This window comes from Muscardinus avellanarius (assembly GCF_963383645.1).
Source record: "Muscardinus avellanarius genome assembly, chromosome: 5".
NCBI lineage: Eukaryota > Metazoa > Chordata > Mammalia > Rodentia > Gliridae > Muscardinus > Muscardinus avellanarius.
Window position 1 is genome coordinate 81,814,132 of NC_137790.1, and position 17,248 is coordinate 81,831,379.

The following is a 17,248-nucleotide window of genomic DNA, read 5'->3' on the forward strand; positions in this document are numbered from 1 at the left end:
ATTTTTCACAAATGCTCAATTGTGCCTGCAGGTGTGAAATTCCTGCTGTGGAGTTGTTTAGGTACCAGATTTCAAGATCAATCTGTTCCATGTGCAAAATCCCAGCGGGGCCACCATATTCCCAAGTCAATCTTTCAGCCAAATGTTTATATCAACCAGGCTGGTTGAAGTAGGCTTAATATTGACCTTAGTCACTTCTCAGACCCAAGACAACATTTGTAACCTGTCCTGCCTGTGAATTTTATTTCATGATTACACAACAAAGCAAATGTCTGAGCCTACTTGAGAAAGTTTCTGAATGTTCCCAGAATTGTCTTTTTTCTTGGTGTGCTAAAATTAATGAGAGGAAAAAAATCTAGTTTTTCAGGATGTTCCTCATCCCTGATTTTTTGTTTTTGTTTGTTTTATTTTGAGAATTTGATAATATTTCCTCAAAATTAGAGTCAAAACTGAAACAGAAAGAGCCAGGTATTCAAGGGTTTGGAAATCAAGACATAAAGAGAAAATTCTACTATTAACAACAATGATAATAAGCAGGATGCAGAGGTACTCACCTAGATGCTCAATACTTGGAAGGCTGAGATAGGAGGATCACAGGTTCAAGGCCAGCACTCAGTAATTTAGTGAGACTCTGTTTCAAAATTAAAAACAAAATAGGACTGGAGGTATAGCTCAGAGGTAAAAAGCCCTTGGTTTCAATCCCCAGCATCACAAAAGTAAATAATAATAATAATAATAATAATAATAATAATAATAACAACAAATATTCTTATGCTGCTTAAAAATTCATGTAAATTTAAAATAAATTTATAAGATAAAAATATTATATGCATAAAAGTGAAGAATGTGATCCTGAGAGGGAGAGAAGCATTTCAGTCATAGAAGCCAATCTGGAGATAGAACAGTCCTTAACATTACCATAGTTGAGTTTACTTTAAAGATGAGAAAAGAAGCCTGAGAGAAATAATTTTATTGTATTTAAGAATTAGTTAAAACACTGTTTTTACTTCAAAAATAGGAATAGTGATTTTATCTATAAAGGAACAGGTTAAAGTAATTCTTCGGAAGAGATTAACATGAGATATCCTTACTTTTTTTTTCTAAAACATTTGCTGTTGATGTTTCCTCTGTTTGCAAATATCTTTTATTAAATATTTACATGGCTTTCTATCTCACTGCCTCTGGGTCTATGCTCAACAAATGACACCTCCTCATGGGAGAGACTTTCTGACTACCTATTCTAAAATAACCAGCCCTGCCACTTCCCGACCATTTTATTTACTTTATAATGCATAGCACATCCTAACATTAAACTTTGTATTTTCTTACCAGTTTATTTCTTCTCTCCTTCTGTGGCATGGAAGTGTCTTGATGACAGAGATTTTGTCTTATAGCTGTATCCCTGAAGCCATGTCAGTTCCTGACATGGATTAAGCACTCAGTAATTATGTGTTGAAGTAACAGATAGATGAATTTTCTCAGAGCTCCTAAAGGTCACCATTTATAATTCTCTCCCAGTTATTCTCATACTATCTCCACAATTTTCTATACATATGCAAACATACATACACAGATACATACACACACACATTCACATTCACATGCTGAGCCATTTACACACAAATATCTGCCCTTATCAAATTCATCAAATGCAGATCTCCACTGGGTTCTGTTCATTAGGGTGCAGTTCATTATGAAAGGGAAATAGACTCAAGACACGGCCCTACCCTTCAGAGAATCCAGTCTTGGTTATAATGACCAAAGAGATGACTTCGCCTGACACAGAGCATCATTGACTTTTTGTGGTTTGAGGATATAGAATTATAAACTACTATATCAGTAGCAACATATTACCATATGACATCTTGAAAAAAATCTGGAAAGGTTTCTGAAAGGAGTTCTTCTGAAAAACTAAATGAGCTTCATTCCAAACAGAGACGGATGGAGAAAGGCATTCCAGAGAGAGGAAGCTAAACAAGAAATGGCATGAATGACAGTGCAAGGCACAATAAGAAACCACACACAGTTCCTAAAGCTACATCTGTAGATAGGAAGTTCATGGAAAGAGGATGTTGGTCCCAATTTATAGCAAAGTTCCAACATCATTAGTAGACATTTGGAATTTATTCTCTTGGCAGTGAAAAGATATTAACAACTTTGCTTAGGGGAGAAAGATTAAAGAGCAATTTCTTGGTGTTTATTTAATATAAGACATCATTCTAAAAATGTGATAGGCATAATCTCTTTTAATCTTTTCAGTAAGTCTTAGAACAAGACTATAGAATTGAGGAACCAGATTTTCTGAAAACATAAGTAATCTAAGAAGGAAAAACAGCTTTAAAATATCATGAATGGAGCCGGGCGTGGTGGCGCAAGCTTGTAATCCCAGCATTTGGGAGGCTGAGACCGGAGGACAGCCTCAGCTACTTAATGAGGCTCTCTGCAACTCAGTGAGACCCTGTTTCAAAATAAAGAATAAAAAATTGGGCAGGGCATGTAGCTCGGGGGTCAAATGCCTCTGGGTTCCATCCCCAGACCTGGAAAAAAAATCATGAATGGTATAAAAACAGGTCTCATGATTTGGGGACTGGGGGTTATTCCTATCCACCTACCTGATTAAATCTGCAATTTAAAACATTAGTTTGGAATATTGTTTATGTGATATTCAAGTGAGAAAAAAATCTAGTAATGAAGTTCATTTAGGAAAATGTTTCTGCCAAAGAAAACCAAAGGAGAAAGAAAACCCTATGAAATAATGAGGGCCTGAACTAGAGCAGGGAGGGAAATGGGAGGACAGATGGGACAGGTAGTGTGAGGTCATTACACAGACCAGTGGACAACTGGGTATCTTCCCTCTGGGGCAGTTCAATTTTGAAAGAGGGAAGAAAAGTAAATTGCATTTCATTATTATTTATTTATTTAGTCAAGCTAGCTAAGGAGAAGAAAAATGAAAATAGCAGAATATAATATCGGATACTAATAAAGACTTTTAAAAGAATGGATACTATAATATCTCTCCTTCTCTATCTTTCTGTTTTAAGAAAGAGACATAAAAGCTTTCAATGTTTTTAGATTTCCAAATCCACCCACTTACACCTGTTCAGAAACATCTGTTTTTCTTATAAAATGGAACTGCAGAAAATAAAAGGCCAGCTAATAATAACATATGGTGAAGAGAAAAACTTTTTTGTTAGTTGATTTAGTTTTCTTTTTTTCAAGGCTGCAAAGGTAATTTTTAGAATATGCACTTAGAACATAACTGTACATTATTGTTTAGATGGAGGGATGAATGCTGGAATCTCTTCCATGATGCTTTGGATTCCTGGTACTTGCTTTGATATTACCATGGTTAGAGTAACAGAATTTTTATATAGCTTTATAGATATGTGGCTATTCTGGTCATTTTATGTTATGGTTTTAGTTTAAGATTTGGAAATTTGTAGAACAAATTTCATTTTCTTAGAATACAGTTAGAATGGCTGACTTCTTTTAGGTCTGAAATAACCTAGCAACACTAAAGAAATTGTAATCAAGCACAAAAATTAATCTTAAGAAATAAGTAACTGGCTAAGAAAGCAATGCACTTGACCTGAAGAAAGAAAAAAGGAGACAACCATACTGATGTCAGAAAAGAAACCATTAAAGACCAAGTGAAAAATAGGGGTAGCAATTCTGAGAACAGAATAAGCCCGGAATTTTCAGTGGATTGAAAAGCATTTATTTAAAGCCAACGAGTGAAATGAAAGGAGGGAGGGTCGATGAAGTTGTAACATTGTCAGAAAAAAAATCAAGAGGCCACAGAGGAAATATTTTTCCTATCATTAATGAAAGTGCATGAGAGTGCTTCATTAAGCAAATAATAAATACAACTTATCTTTTCAAAAGTTTGCTCTGATGGCTTTGTAGAAAATAAATGTAGGAGGCAGGAATAGAAGGAGACAACTAATGCTATTTAACAATAGTCCACATGGGAAATGATTGAAGTCTTGAATGGGATCCATGAGATGATGAGAAATAGTCATAGTTGAGATGGATATTGTGGAAAACAGTATATCCAGCATGCAATTAACATAGTGTTAATGTCTCTAAATCCTGACATTTAGTTAGCATGAAGTTTGTGTCTCTAAATCCATATCCAATAGGTCTACTTTGTATAGAATTTTCTTTATTTTAAAGAAACAAAAATAATCTGTACTATTAAGTATAAATACTATAAATATATATATTATATATATATAAATACTATAAATACTATAAATATCTAGTTAAAATTGGAATTGATGTATTCAATATACAATTGTTTTTAGAACCAGGCATTCCCTAGATAACAGAAAGTCATTGTATCCATAAAGACATTATAACACTTATGCCAAATGCATGAGTTATTCCTGTGATTTTTTTTTAGCATTTTGAAGTATCTTATTGTCATTTATCTACTTTTAAACTCATTCATTGTTATGTTATTTTAGTAGAGATTTTATGTAAATAATATGTCAAAAATGATTTTGAACAAAACCAGTTTATCATGAACAGAAATGTTTGAATGTTACTAAGATTTAGGTTTGGATTTTTCTGTGTATGAGTAAAATATAACTGCTATTTCATAGCAAATATGGCCACTGTTTTTAAATGGAAGCCCATCATCAGGCTACAGAAGTATGTGTTTAGTTGGAACTGTTAAGGCATGTTTAGGCTCCAGTCATGCTTGGGTAATGAACAGTCGACATTAAGCTCTAATAATGGTTTGCTGCATGATCATCACAATGATAATGCACTGCAATTTATCACACCTGCCATTGAAGGAACTCTGAGAATTTCACAAATAGCCTCTCATTAATCTATGCATTCTAAAACCATGTAAGGTACGCAACAACTTTAAGAGAAGGGATTTGGCATGTTCAATATAAAAGAAAAGACTGAGGACAGTGCTATAAAGACGTAGATTCCAAGCAAAACTATCTGAAGAATAGATACAATCATATATATAATAAATTCTTGTTTTAAAAAACTGGAAAACACCCTGAAATATTAGATTAAGTTTCTCACTTTAGGAGTAGAATATTCTTGTCTCATTCTTAATCATTTATTTTCTGTAAAGGTTTGGGTCTTGCTGAAGAATTGGAAATGTGTTACTCTAAAACAAATCTTTCCAGTGTTTCTTGTAAATATTTATATAGTGAAGCTTTGTTCCCCATTTAACTAAAATTGATGCTATGTTTGTACATGATATACTTGGTATCCTAAAATGCTCTGAAGTGTATTTATATTGTTGGATAATAAAGCATAATGTGTATTCTGAATATAATAAATAAGATACATGTTTTGTCTGTTTAGCATAAAATATTAGGCTAGTTAATAGACAAGAAGTCATTTTCTTTAATCTTATGATCTCTATCTGTAGCCTATTTACCTATTATTTTTTATTAAAATTGTTATTGTTAATATTTTGGTACTGGGAATTGAACTCAAGATTGTTCTATCGCTGAGCTACACCCCTAGCTCTATTTTATTTTTTTACTTTGAAACACGGCCTTACTAAGTTGTTGAGGGTCTCGCTAAGTTGCTGAGACTAGCCTCAAACCTGTGATCCTACTGTCTCAGCCTCCCAAAGATTACAGGTGTATGCCACCACATCCAGAATCTCTACACACGTATAAATGATTAGAGTACTGATTTTATAAGCACATAATTTGAAATATACTGCATAATTCTCCCAAAACTTAAACATAACTATTCATAATCCAAAACTTTTCAAGAATAATAAATAAATACTTTGGAAAACTATCTGATGATAAAGATAAATTAGCAGTCATGCAAATTTAAGAAAACAAAGTCAAAAGCCAGCTAATAAAAGAAGGTGGTTTTATTTACAAAGAATAATTTCCATAGTGAAAAAATATTTTACTTAACAAAATTTGTATAGACTTCAATTTTAGATATTCCTATATTTAAATTACATTTCAAGTTGAAATATCAGTTAAAACGCATGATGGAAAATAGTAATTAAGTAAATATAACAGGAAAATATTTAGGTTCTTCTCAAAAGTTATTAGGTTTGGATATGGGTAAGAAGTTGCAAAACTTTGTAAGAATGTAGTAGCAAGCAGATGTAGCAAATTAATTATGCAAATGTTCAATCAAGCATTCCTCTCTAGGTGAAATAGGTTAGGAAGGATAAAATGTCCTCTTAATTAGAAAAGAATAGTCACATTTGGAAGTAGAATAACCAGTTACAATCTCTTTCTGAATGTATGGAATCAGAACACCTAGATAAATTAAAAAAATAACATTGCTAAAACCTATCTCAGCTTTAGCACAAAACACGTCTTCCTTATTTTTTGTGGAAATCAGTATCATTTGCAGAAGAAAGCCTTGTCGCAGGGCGTGGTGGCGCACACTTGTAATCCCAGTGCTTGGTAGGCGGAGACAGGATCGCACAGGTTCGAAGTCAGCCTCGCTGGCTTAAGAGACCCTGTTTCCAAATAAATGTAAAAATAAAAAATAGGTCTGGGAGTGTAGCCCGGAGGTAGAAGGGCTTCCAGGAACTCCAGTATCACAAAAAGAAGAAGAAGAAGAAGAAGAAGAAGAAGAAGAAGAAGAAGAAGAAGAAGAAGAAGAAGAAGAAGAAGAAGAAGAAGAAGAAGAAGAAGAAGAAGAAAGCCTTGTCGCCTTGTCTACAAAATGACTCTAAATTTGGTAAATCTTGGGGCTGACAATAAGCTTAGAAATGTCTAATTTCCTAATATCTTAATTGCAGAAAGAACAACATAAACACCGTATCATTTTATGATATCAAAACATAATTTTGATGATGATATGTAATATCACAGATGAAGCTGAGGCTCCCACTTTGCCCCTCTTGCATTATGGCTCTCCTTCTCTCAAGGAGGATATTCTCTCTAAATATGCTTCATTTTACATTTGTGAATGCCATTCATGGTCACATATATATTTCTTCATTGAGAATGAATGATTTAACATTATATAAAGGCAATTGTACTATACACTTTTTATAACTTGCTTTTTGCCATCATTTTTTGTTTTTTGTATTCATCATATATGTACATATATGTGTAGTCCATTCATTTAAAGTGTCCTGTGGCATATCCCATTATAGATTATTAACTGTATTCAGTCATTTATGTGTTAATGAACATTCAGATATTTTCTAGCATAATATAATAATATTCTTTTCTGTTTATGCATTTTATCACATACACACTTCTTTAAAAATTGTTTTCACATCTTTAATTTTATTAGATTTTTAAAAATTGATCTAAGTGTATTTTCTTAATATGTGTAATAAGTGTACACGTAATAAATGTAACTTCTTATGTCTTATTTTCTTATAGGCTACATCAAAAGAATAATCATTGCTTGTGTCATTCTTAATTACACATATTATAGTCAGAATTTAATTTCTGTATAACAGAGATTGTGCATTATTTTGTTCAATATAAATTATTCTGTTTCCCTGGAATCATGAATGTCTTTCAGTGTTACTTAACCATCTGTCTTATTCCTTTTTATGCTGCTATCACAGAATTCCACACAATGGATAATTTATAATGAACACAAATTCACTGGCTCACAATTCTGGAAGCTGAGAGGTCCAAGACTAAGGAGCTACATCTGATGAGGACTTTCTTGCTGTGTCATTCCATGGCAGAAGGCAAAGGAAGAGACAGAGAGAGAAAAGGAAGCCAAACTTGTCCTTTTATAAGAAACCAACTCCTGTGATATTGGCATTAATCCATTCATGATGGCAGAATCCTCGGAACCTAATCACCTCTCATAGGTCCCAACTCCCAACACTACTGAATTGAGAATCAAGTTTCCAACACCTAAACATTGGAGGAAACATTCAAATCAGAATAATATTTATTTATCCTGGATTTGAACCTTAACTCTGTGAAAAATAAGTTTTTCTTGTTTATAAGCCACCCCGTCTGAGGTGTAACTGCCCAAACTAAGACACCAAGTAATCTAATCACAAAACTCACATTAAATATTAACAAAGCCAGGCATGGTGGCGCGCACCTGTAATCCCCGCGCTTGGGAGGCAGAGACAGGAGGATCGCACAGGTTCAAAGCCAGCCTCGCTGGCTTGAGACCCTGTTTCCAAATATAATATAAAATAGGTCTGGGAGTATAGCCCAGAGGTAGAAGGGTTCCATCCCCAGCACCCCCCACACACACAAAGAAAATAAATAAATAAATAAATAAAATTAAATACTAGCTATTTCAGTCAACATGGTCACTGCTGTGACCCCCCAAATCTGACAACAACAACTTAAAAAGAGGAGATTTATTTGTTCACAGTTCTGGAGATTTTAGGAGATCAGTTCATGTTTGGCTGGGTAAAGTCTGCAGACCTATGGGGAGCAGAGAGAGGAAGAATGAGCAAGAGTTCTGAGTTCACAACACTAGGCCCAAAACAAGAGAAGGTAAAAGGAGGGACCACATATTATTCCCTAGGCCATACCCACAAGGACTCTGCCTCAGCAACCAAACCCCAACTCTCACACAGCTGCCTTGTCTCCATGAGGCCTATGGAGACATTCCAAATCCAAGCCAAGAACATTTTTCAGAAGAAAAGTAAGGTGAATCAGCCACCACTAATGCATCACCACCTCCCAGTGTCTCCTTCCAGCCACATGTAAGCTTCTTACCACACATGTGCTTCAGCCTGGACATCCCTCAGCTGATGTACTTGTTGTGTCCTTCTTGCTTCCTGCCTCAGGATTTCATGCTTAGCCTGAACTTAGAGCAAAATAGTGCACTATAATAAATGCTTTGTGAATAAATTAATTCCCTTTCTCATTCTGCATGAAATGGCATGACAATATTAACTGCCCATTGGAGGACAATCAAAATCCAATAATCAGCTGCATTTAAGGCTCAGCCTTCATCCTTGGGTCACCCTCCCCTTACTTCTCCTCAGTAGGACTGCACTTCCCAATCAAGTTGTAGCAGATAAGTCTTCGACCATGGGCTCTGCTTCTTGGGAAACCCAGATTAAGCCAAATGAATTCACATATGATAGATAAAGCCAAAGTTATCATAAAGCTAAAGTTATTAAGACAGTGTAACACTGGTGCAAGGGATGACAAACAGACCAAAGAGAACAGAATGAGTTCAAAACAGTGATATGTACAAAGTATTTAATAAGTGGTATAGCTATATTAAAAATCATTGAAGAAAAACATAGTATTTAATAAATTATAAGGAAGCAATTGGTTTCTATATGAAAAATATACTTCCTTGCACCATAGATCAAAGTCATCTGTGGAAAAAAAAAGACTTGAACAAAAAAGTTAAGCTTTTAGAAGAAAATATATGGAAATACAGAGAATGCTATCTTGAAATATAAGAGCACGTTTTAGATATAAAAAGTGTAGTCCTCAAAGAAATAATTGATAACTTTGCCTAGATTGAAGTAAAAGCTCTTGCTCATCAAATACTGTAACAAAATGAAAAGTCAAATACTGAGAGAATAGTACTTAAAAGATTTGTATCCACAGTTCATTTGTGTTTGTGTGTGTGTGTGTGTGTGTGTGTGTGTGTGTGTGTGTGTGTGTGTGTTACTGGGGATTGAACCCAGGACACTCTATTTCTATTATACCCCAGCCACTTTCATTTTTTGTCTTGAAACAGAGCCTCCCTGTGTTGCTGAGAGTCTCACTAGGGTGTTGAGGCTGTCATCTATGATCCTCCTGTCTCAGCCTCCCACCTGGGATCACAGGCGTGCACCACCATGCCTGGCTACAATCCATTGATCCTATACGTATATTGTAGATGTTTAAGAAATATTTTAAAAAGAAAGCAAACAACCTAAAAGAAAAATAGTTAATGATATGAATAGTCATTTCATAGGGTAAGATGAGTGACTGAGTAACATATTAAAAGATGTTATACTTTTATTAGTGCATTGTTAGCATATATCATAGTGAAGTTCAAAGTGATGAAAACATGTATACTCACAGCACCTGGTGCACTTCTCTCTACATCCCATCCCATCCCTTCCTTCTCTGTACATGAATGATCTAGGAATATAAAATCTGTATGCTTGGTATTAGTATAAATCTGTGTAATTTTATTCTTGATTACATATATTATCATTAGATTTTAATGTTTATATAACCTAAGTGAAATTATTTTCTTTTTAGAAATTAGAACATGACTTAGTTTTCATAAAGCTCTATAAGAATAATTAGTATGTCATTCTGTTGATTTGGGCCCAGAAAAGTTAAACGCTTCAAATTCATATAGCCAGAAAGAATCCTAGCTCTAGGCTCTTTAACATTTTTAACCACTATACTATCTTCGCTTTCTAAATGAACTGTGGCAAAATTGTTTATTCTTTCCTAATTCTAGTATCTCTTATTTCTTTATTTTTTCCCCCAGGCTCAAGATGACTGACACAATCCTAATAGAAGCCCTACTAAGCCAATCTACCTTAAATTCAAACTAAAGTTCCTCATTTTATTCTCTAATTTCTAAATCCTCTATTTATCTGTCCTCTCTTGAAAGTGTAATGGAATGGTCTTTATATAAGTCATTATAAGAATTAAATAAGTTAATAAAAATGCTTTGAACAGTGCTACATAATATTACTTGTTTGTTATAGCCAATATTACATTCCCACCTACACCAGAATGTGAAGGCAAATATGAAGTTTATTTACATCTATCATAATTAGTTATATACTGAGATTTATTTCTTACATATTTACACTTTTTATTTATCCAGCTTTTCTTTTTTTATTTTTAATTGGTGTACTGTATTCATACATCATAGTGGGATACATACTTTTGTAGACATACATGCACACATTGCCCAGTCAGCCCCCACCCGATCCCCACCCCATTCTCTCCCTATCCCTCCCTCCCATGCTTGGCTTAGTGATTGACATCTAGTATTATAGCAATTTATCAAAAATTAAGAATGATAATCTCACATAACAGTTTCATTTGTCTGATACCAAGCTTTTGATGACTTAAAGATAACATTTCAATATTTCTTTTTGCTTTCTTTCTTACCAGAGAATCTATTTTTTCTATTTTTTAGGTGAAACTATCATATATTTATATATTTATTTTTCAGAAAAAAATCTATCCTAATATGGAATATGGACTCTAGGTACCCACAACAATCTTGAAAGAGAACTAAGCTAGAAGATGTATATTTTCTGATTTCAAACCATATAAAGCTACAATAATTGAAACAGTGTAGTACTATTCTAAAGGCAGATATATAAACCATTGGAGTTAAATAAAAGCCTAGAGCTAAATTCTTCCCTATATTGTCAAGTTATTTTTGACAAGGTTTCCACGAACATTTTGTGGTGGGAATAATAATCTTTTAACTAAATATTGTTGAAAAATAATAATTACATGGAAAAGAATAAAATTGGACCCTTACCTAATCCCATATACAAATATTAACTCAAAATAGATAAAAGACCTAAATATAAATCTTAAGACTATAAACTTTTAGGAGAAAATCTGGGTCATAAAACCTCACAACATTGAAATTGGCAGTAATTTCTTGGTTATGATTTCAATGGCACAGGCAACAGAAGAGTATACAAACTCCCTAAAAAATAAAAAACATATTGTATATCCAAAGACAATGTAAACAGAGTTAACAGTTACTAATAGAATGGGATAAAATATTTCCAAATGCTATATCTGAAGGTATATTAATATTCCAATTAGAAATCCTAAAAATTAACAACAATAAAGGCAAACAATACCCTTTACAGATAGGTAAAAGACTAACATAAGTAATGAATCTCCACAGATAACCAATCTTAGTTGTCTGTTGGATGGAAAATCTTGTTTCTCTAGTTCTGATGTGTGTTACCTATTTCTTCTTTATAGTTAATCTCTTTGAGTATTTTTTCTAGTGCTGGTTTTGAAGACATAAATTCCTTCAGTTTCTGTTTGTCATGGAAGCTTCTTATTTTTCCATCTAATTTGATAGAAAGTTTTGCTGGGTAGGAAATTTTTGGCTGGAAGTTTTTTTCTTTCAGAGTTTGGAATATGTTACTCCAAGCCCTTCTGGCTCTCATGACTTGGTTTGAGAAGTCTGGAGTGATTCTAATTGGTTTGCCTCTGAATGTCACTTGGCCCTTTGCTTTTGTTGCCTTTAAGATTCTCTGCTTGGCTTCCACATTGGTCATTTTGACAATTATGTGGCATGGGGATCCTCTTCTCCGATCCTGTCTAAAGGGAGTTCTATACGTTTCCTGGACCTGCGTATCGACCTCTTGCTCTATGCCTGGAAAATTTTCTGCTATTACTTCCTTGAAGAGATTGTTGATCCCTTTGGTTTCACTTTCTTTTCCCTCCTCTATTCCAATTATTCTTAGGTTAGCTCTCTTAAAATGGACCCATATTTCTTCAATATCAGATTCCTGCTGTCGGATATTTTTTCCTAGATTAGAAACTATGCGTTCATTTTTGGAATGATCATCTTCTAAGAGCGAGATTCTGTTCTCCATGTGGTCTAATTGGTTGTTTGTGCTTTGAATTGAGGCCTTTACTTCATTAACTGCATCCTTTATCTCTTTTTGGCTCTCTCTGAGTTCTTTTCGAAGCACCTCTATTATTTCTACAGTTATTTTCCTGATTTGATCTTCTAGAAATCTCTGATTTTCTGTTTTATCGGGTTCTGATGTTGTGGGGTTGTGAGCATTCATTGCTCCAGTATTATTCCTCTTTCCCATGATTTCGGAAGTTTGTGCCTTCTCTGGGTTCTTCCCTTGGGTCACTATGACTTCACTTAAGGTGCTCTGGATCTCGAGTCAGTAGTATCTCAGACCCCACTACTCCTTTACTGGGTTGTATCACAGAGTCTCCGACCCAGAGAGTCGATAGAGGCTGCTTTAGACTGTGGGGGGTGCCAGGTTGCACGTTCTCCTATGGTGTAATATCACTGCCACCGCCCCTCTCCCACTGGGTCAAGTCCCAGTGAGTACAATACTGGGATTTCTCTGCTGTGGCCCACAATTTGACTCACTGTTCTTGAGTACGCAGATGTAGCTGTACTGAATTCGGTGAATTCGGTGCTGTTGCCGCCGGTGGCAATATGGCGCCGCTGCTACGCCCTCGGCTATGGGGCTGGCATTTTTTTTTTTCTTGGTTTTGATTTCCACTCTGAATCCCTGCAGCGTGTGCTGAGCTCAGCCACTGGGAGCTCTAGATGCCCTCTGCCCCGAGAAATCCTGCCTGGCTGTTCCGCAGCGGCTCCCCTTGGCTTGCTGTGGCCGTCCCGTGAATTCGCCCGTGCCGCCAGCAGTATGGCGCTGCTGCCGCGTCCTCGGGCGTGAAGCCGCGTCCTTGGGCGTGATGATCTCCTCTGTGGCTCTGTTCTCAGTCCGCTTTGTCTCTGGAGCCTGATGATTTTTTTTTTGTTTCTCTGGTGATGTTTTCTGGCTTTGAAAGGCGCTGATTTTGTGGTAATGGAGATTTGTTGTTAGCGGGGCTCTTAAGCCCCGCTTTTCTCGGTCGCCATCTTCCCGGAAGTCTCCTTTATCCAGCTTTTCTAAGAATCTTCCCCCTCCTGTCTTATATTTAACTGGAATGACCAGATTTTCTTTCTTTCTTTTTTTTTTTTTTCTATTCATTGGTTTAAAAGCTATATGTCCCATATCTAATTTTTTTACTTAAAAATGGTTTTTTGGGGGAGTGATACTGGGGTTCCTGGAAACCCTTCTACCTCTGGGCTGCACTCCCAGACCTATTTTATACTTTATATTTGGAAACAGGATCTCTTAAGCAAATGCGGCTGGCTTCGAACCTGCGTGATTCTCCTGTCTCCATCTCCCAAGCACAGGGATTACAAGAGTGCGCCACCACCCCCAGCTTACTTAAAATTTTAAAAGAATATTTGATGTGATGGATTCTCCAGTTATTAGTATCTCTAAAAGAAACAGCTCTGTTAAGTTGAACTAAAGCAAAGTTTTGCATGGTTTCTTTTTTGCCAGTCTGTTCTGGCATGCTTCTAATGATATCAGAATCGCCTGGATTAATGACAGCCAGAATGTATACTCAAGTAGGTTCCCCATGCTCTCCCCAGTCCACTATTATTGTAGCTGTAGTGGTGGATGACAGCTTTGGCCAACATGGTGTAGTAGTACTCTAGTTAATATTTTTTCAAAGCGGAGCAGTTGCTGGCCAGTATCAACAATTTCTTTTTCAGATAAAATATTATAGGTTTATTTAAAACTTAATTCTCACTGGGCATAGTAGTGCATACCTGTAATATCAGCACTTAGGAAGCTGAGACAAGAGAAACACAGAGGTTCACAGCCAAACTCAGCTATTTAGTAAGATTCTCCACAACTTAGTGGGACCCTGGTTCAAAAATTAAAAATAGGGCTAAGGGTGAAGCTTGGAGGTAGAATGCCCCTGGGCTTAATCCCCAATATCATAAATAAATTAATAAATAAATAAATATATAAGTAAATAAATAAAAAATAATTTAATTCTCAACTTGTGTATGAAAAACACAAACTCCACAAGATGTTCATTTTTTTACTCTGTAGTTTACAAATATACAAAATAGAATTTTGCTTATATTTATATTACAAATTTATTAAGGCAAATAACTAAATAGAAAAAAACACATTTCTTCTATTTAAGGCATACTGAGGAATAAACCATTGTACAAATTATTGCACATCTGAAACCACAGTGTATAACAGACTGTCTGCATAAATATGTTAAGGAAGTAAACCGGATGTGTTTACCTGACTTGGGTCATAAATGTAGATTGGAAGACAAAAATTAGATTTTCCTTGTTAAAGCATATAGCAGTTTGGTACCTTTAGAACCAGGACTCACAAAGCACATTGCTTAACACACATTGCAAAATGTGTATTAAAACACATTTTGTACCTGAATTTCATTCTTTTCTTCCAACATAATAATAGCTTTTAGAAGGTAAAGAGAATACAAAGCAATCATTGAGACACAATTAAAAGGAATTCTGATCTTTCCTTTTTCTCCTCCCGAACCCTTAGATCAAATTTATGCCCTGAATTTATATCCAAAACTTCCATTCACCCTCTTGGTGTTTTGTTTGTAAGTCCAAGGCATATTCAAGTTGGATTTAGAATTGGAATGCTATGGTACTATATCTATTAATGAACCTAAGTCTTCCTCCACCCTTACCTATCTCCTCCCTGGCTCCCCTGAGGTTTCTCCTCATCACCTGGAGTCTCTCTTGTATCCCAATTACTCCCTATCCTACACATATTAAAGAAAACATATGACCCTTCATTCTGTGGTTGACTAATCTCACTTAACATAATGTTCCCCAGGTCCTTCCATTTTCATGCAAATGATGTAATTTTATTTTTTTATTGCTGAGTAGAATTCCATTGGTGTATCTCTCATAATTTTGACTATGTGTGTACATGGGAATGTATACCACATTAATCTGGTTATTCCATATTGAGAGAGAGGAAAATGAGGGGAGCACCAAGAGCTTGCACATGTATGTCATTGTCAATATGTCATTGTGATGTGAGACTATAATGTACCAATGAAAGTACAAAAGTATAAAAAATTAAAAATATATGTATAAAAATAAAAATTATATATATACATATATATCTGAATTGGAATGCTATAAGGTCCAGTCACAGTGCTTTAGATTTTTATTTCTTCTAATTACCAATTCACGAGCTGACTTGTTAGGAATTTGACCATGATTGTAGTGTTTGCCAGCTGGGCTCCTCCCCCAGGGGAAAGACAGTGGGGAAGGTAAAAAAAAAAAAAAAAAACTGAATTTTCTTCTAGCAGTGTGAGTAAGACCCACTGTTTGGGATTTAAAAGTGCCTCTTCATGTGTAAGGCAAGGTAGTTTGACCTAGAGAGAGCCGGGTCATACTCTGGCACTGGAACAAGTAGTGGCCTCTTGCTTGCGGTGGTACCTGGTCAGTTCATCAGAGTGGGCAAATCTCCACCCACAGTCATCCCAATCACAGTATTAAGGGTTCTCACCTGTGTAAGATCTCATCCATGTAGGTTGAGTTGAGAACTCTTTGTAGGTCTTGCTGCAGCCTGACTAATCACAAGTGTGAGTGACCATCCTTTTTCAGGGCCATTACCTTCTTGCCCTTGTTGGCCTGGGCTCCACTTCAGAGCCTGCTTTTACCCAAGCAAGTTCTTTCCACTGTTTGTAATGAGTTGGAACTGAAAGGTGATAGACTTCAGCAACTGTTTGTCCTCTTTGTAGCCATTATCTTTTTGCCTTCAGAGCAATATGGTCCCTGACCAAGAGCAGCTGCCAGGATGGCCAGAGAGCCAGAAGGGAAGAGCTTCTAGCATGCCCAGATGTCCAAATTTATTCTTTTATTGTAAAAGACTTTGTAAACTTTAAATTTGATTATCCCCACCACATTAGATTATTTTGATGTCCTATATTCAATTCTAATTTGTTTTATATTTGAAAATGAACCTGTACATGCACATATACACATGTATGACACTTACTAAAGGTTTACTGTACAATTTAGTTAGCATACATTCTAGTTGTTTTTAATTTTGACTTCCTAAAATTACAGAAAGGCTAGAAACTTTTTTAAAATAAATAATTGATTAAATATGATAAAACTGCTATTGAATTTATGTCTACCATTGATTTATGATGATTTAGCATATGTTAGAATACCAAGTGTACTTTTTTTTTTTGTGATACTGGGGTTCCTGGAAGCCCTTCTACCTTCGGGCTACACTCCCCAGACCTATTTTTTATATTTTTATTTGGAAACAGCATCTCTTAAGCCAGCATGGCTGGGTTCAAACCTGTGCGATCCTCCTGTCTCTGCCTCCCAAGCACGGGGATTACAAGCATATACCACCACACCCTGCCCAAGTGTACTTTTCTACTTCTTGATTATATAGTTATTTAGTTCTATGTCTCTTTACTTCTGTACTGACTAATTCAATTATATCTCTAAAATTTTAGGCACTTGAATAATAGTAATAATGGTAATAAAATAATAACAATATAATGACAATGATCATTGAATGAACACTTACTTTGTATCAGACTTTTGGGAGCTATGCTATTTATATGCATCATTTCAAGGAATACTCAAAACTCTTTTATTGAGAACCTCTGGGAAGATGGCAACCGAGAAAAGCAGCCTTAATGAATCCTGCTAACACTCTATCTCTATTGCCACAAAATCAGCGCTTTTCATAGCCAGAAAACACTAACAGCAGAGAAAT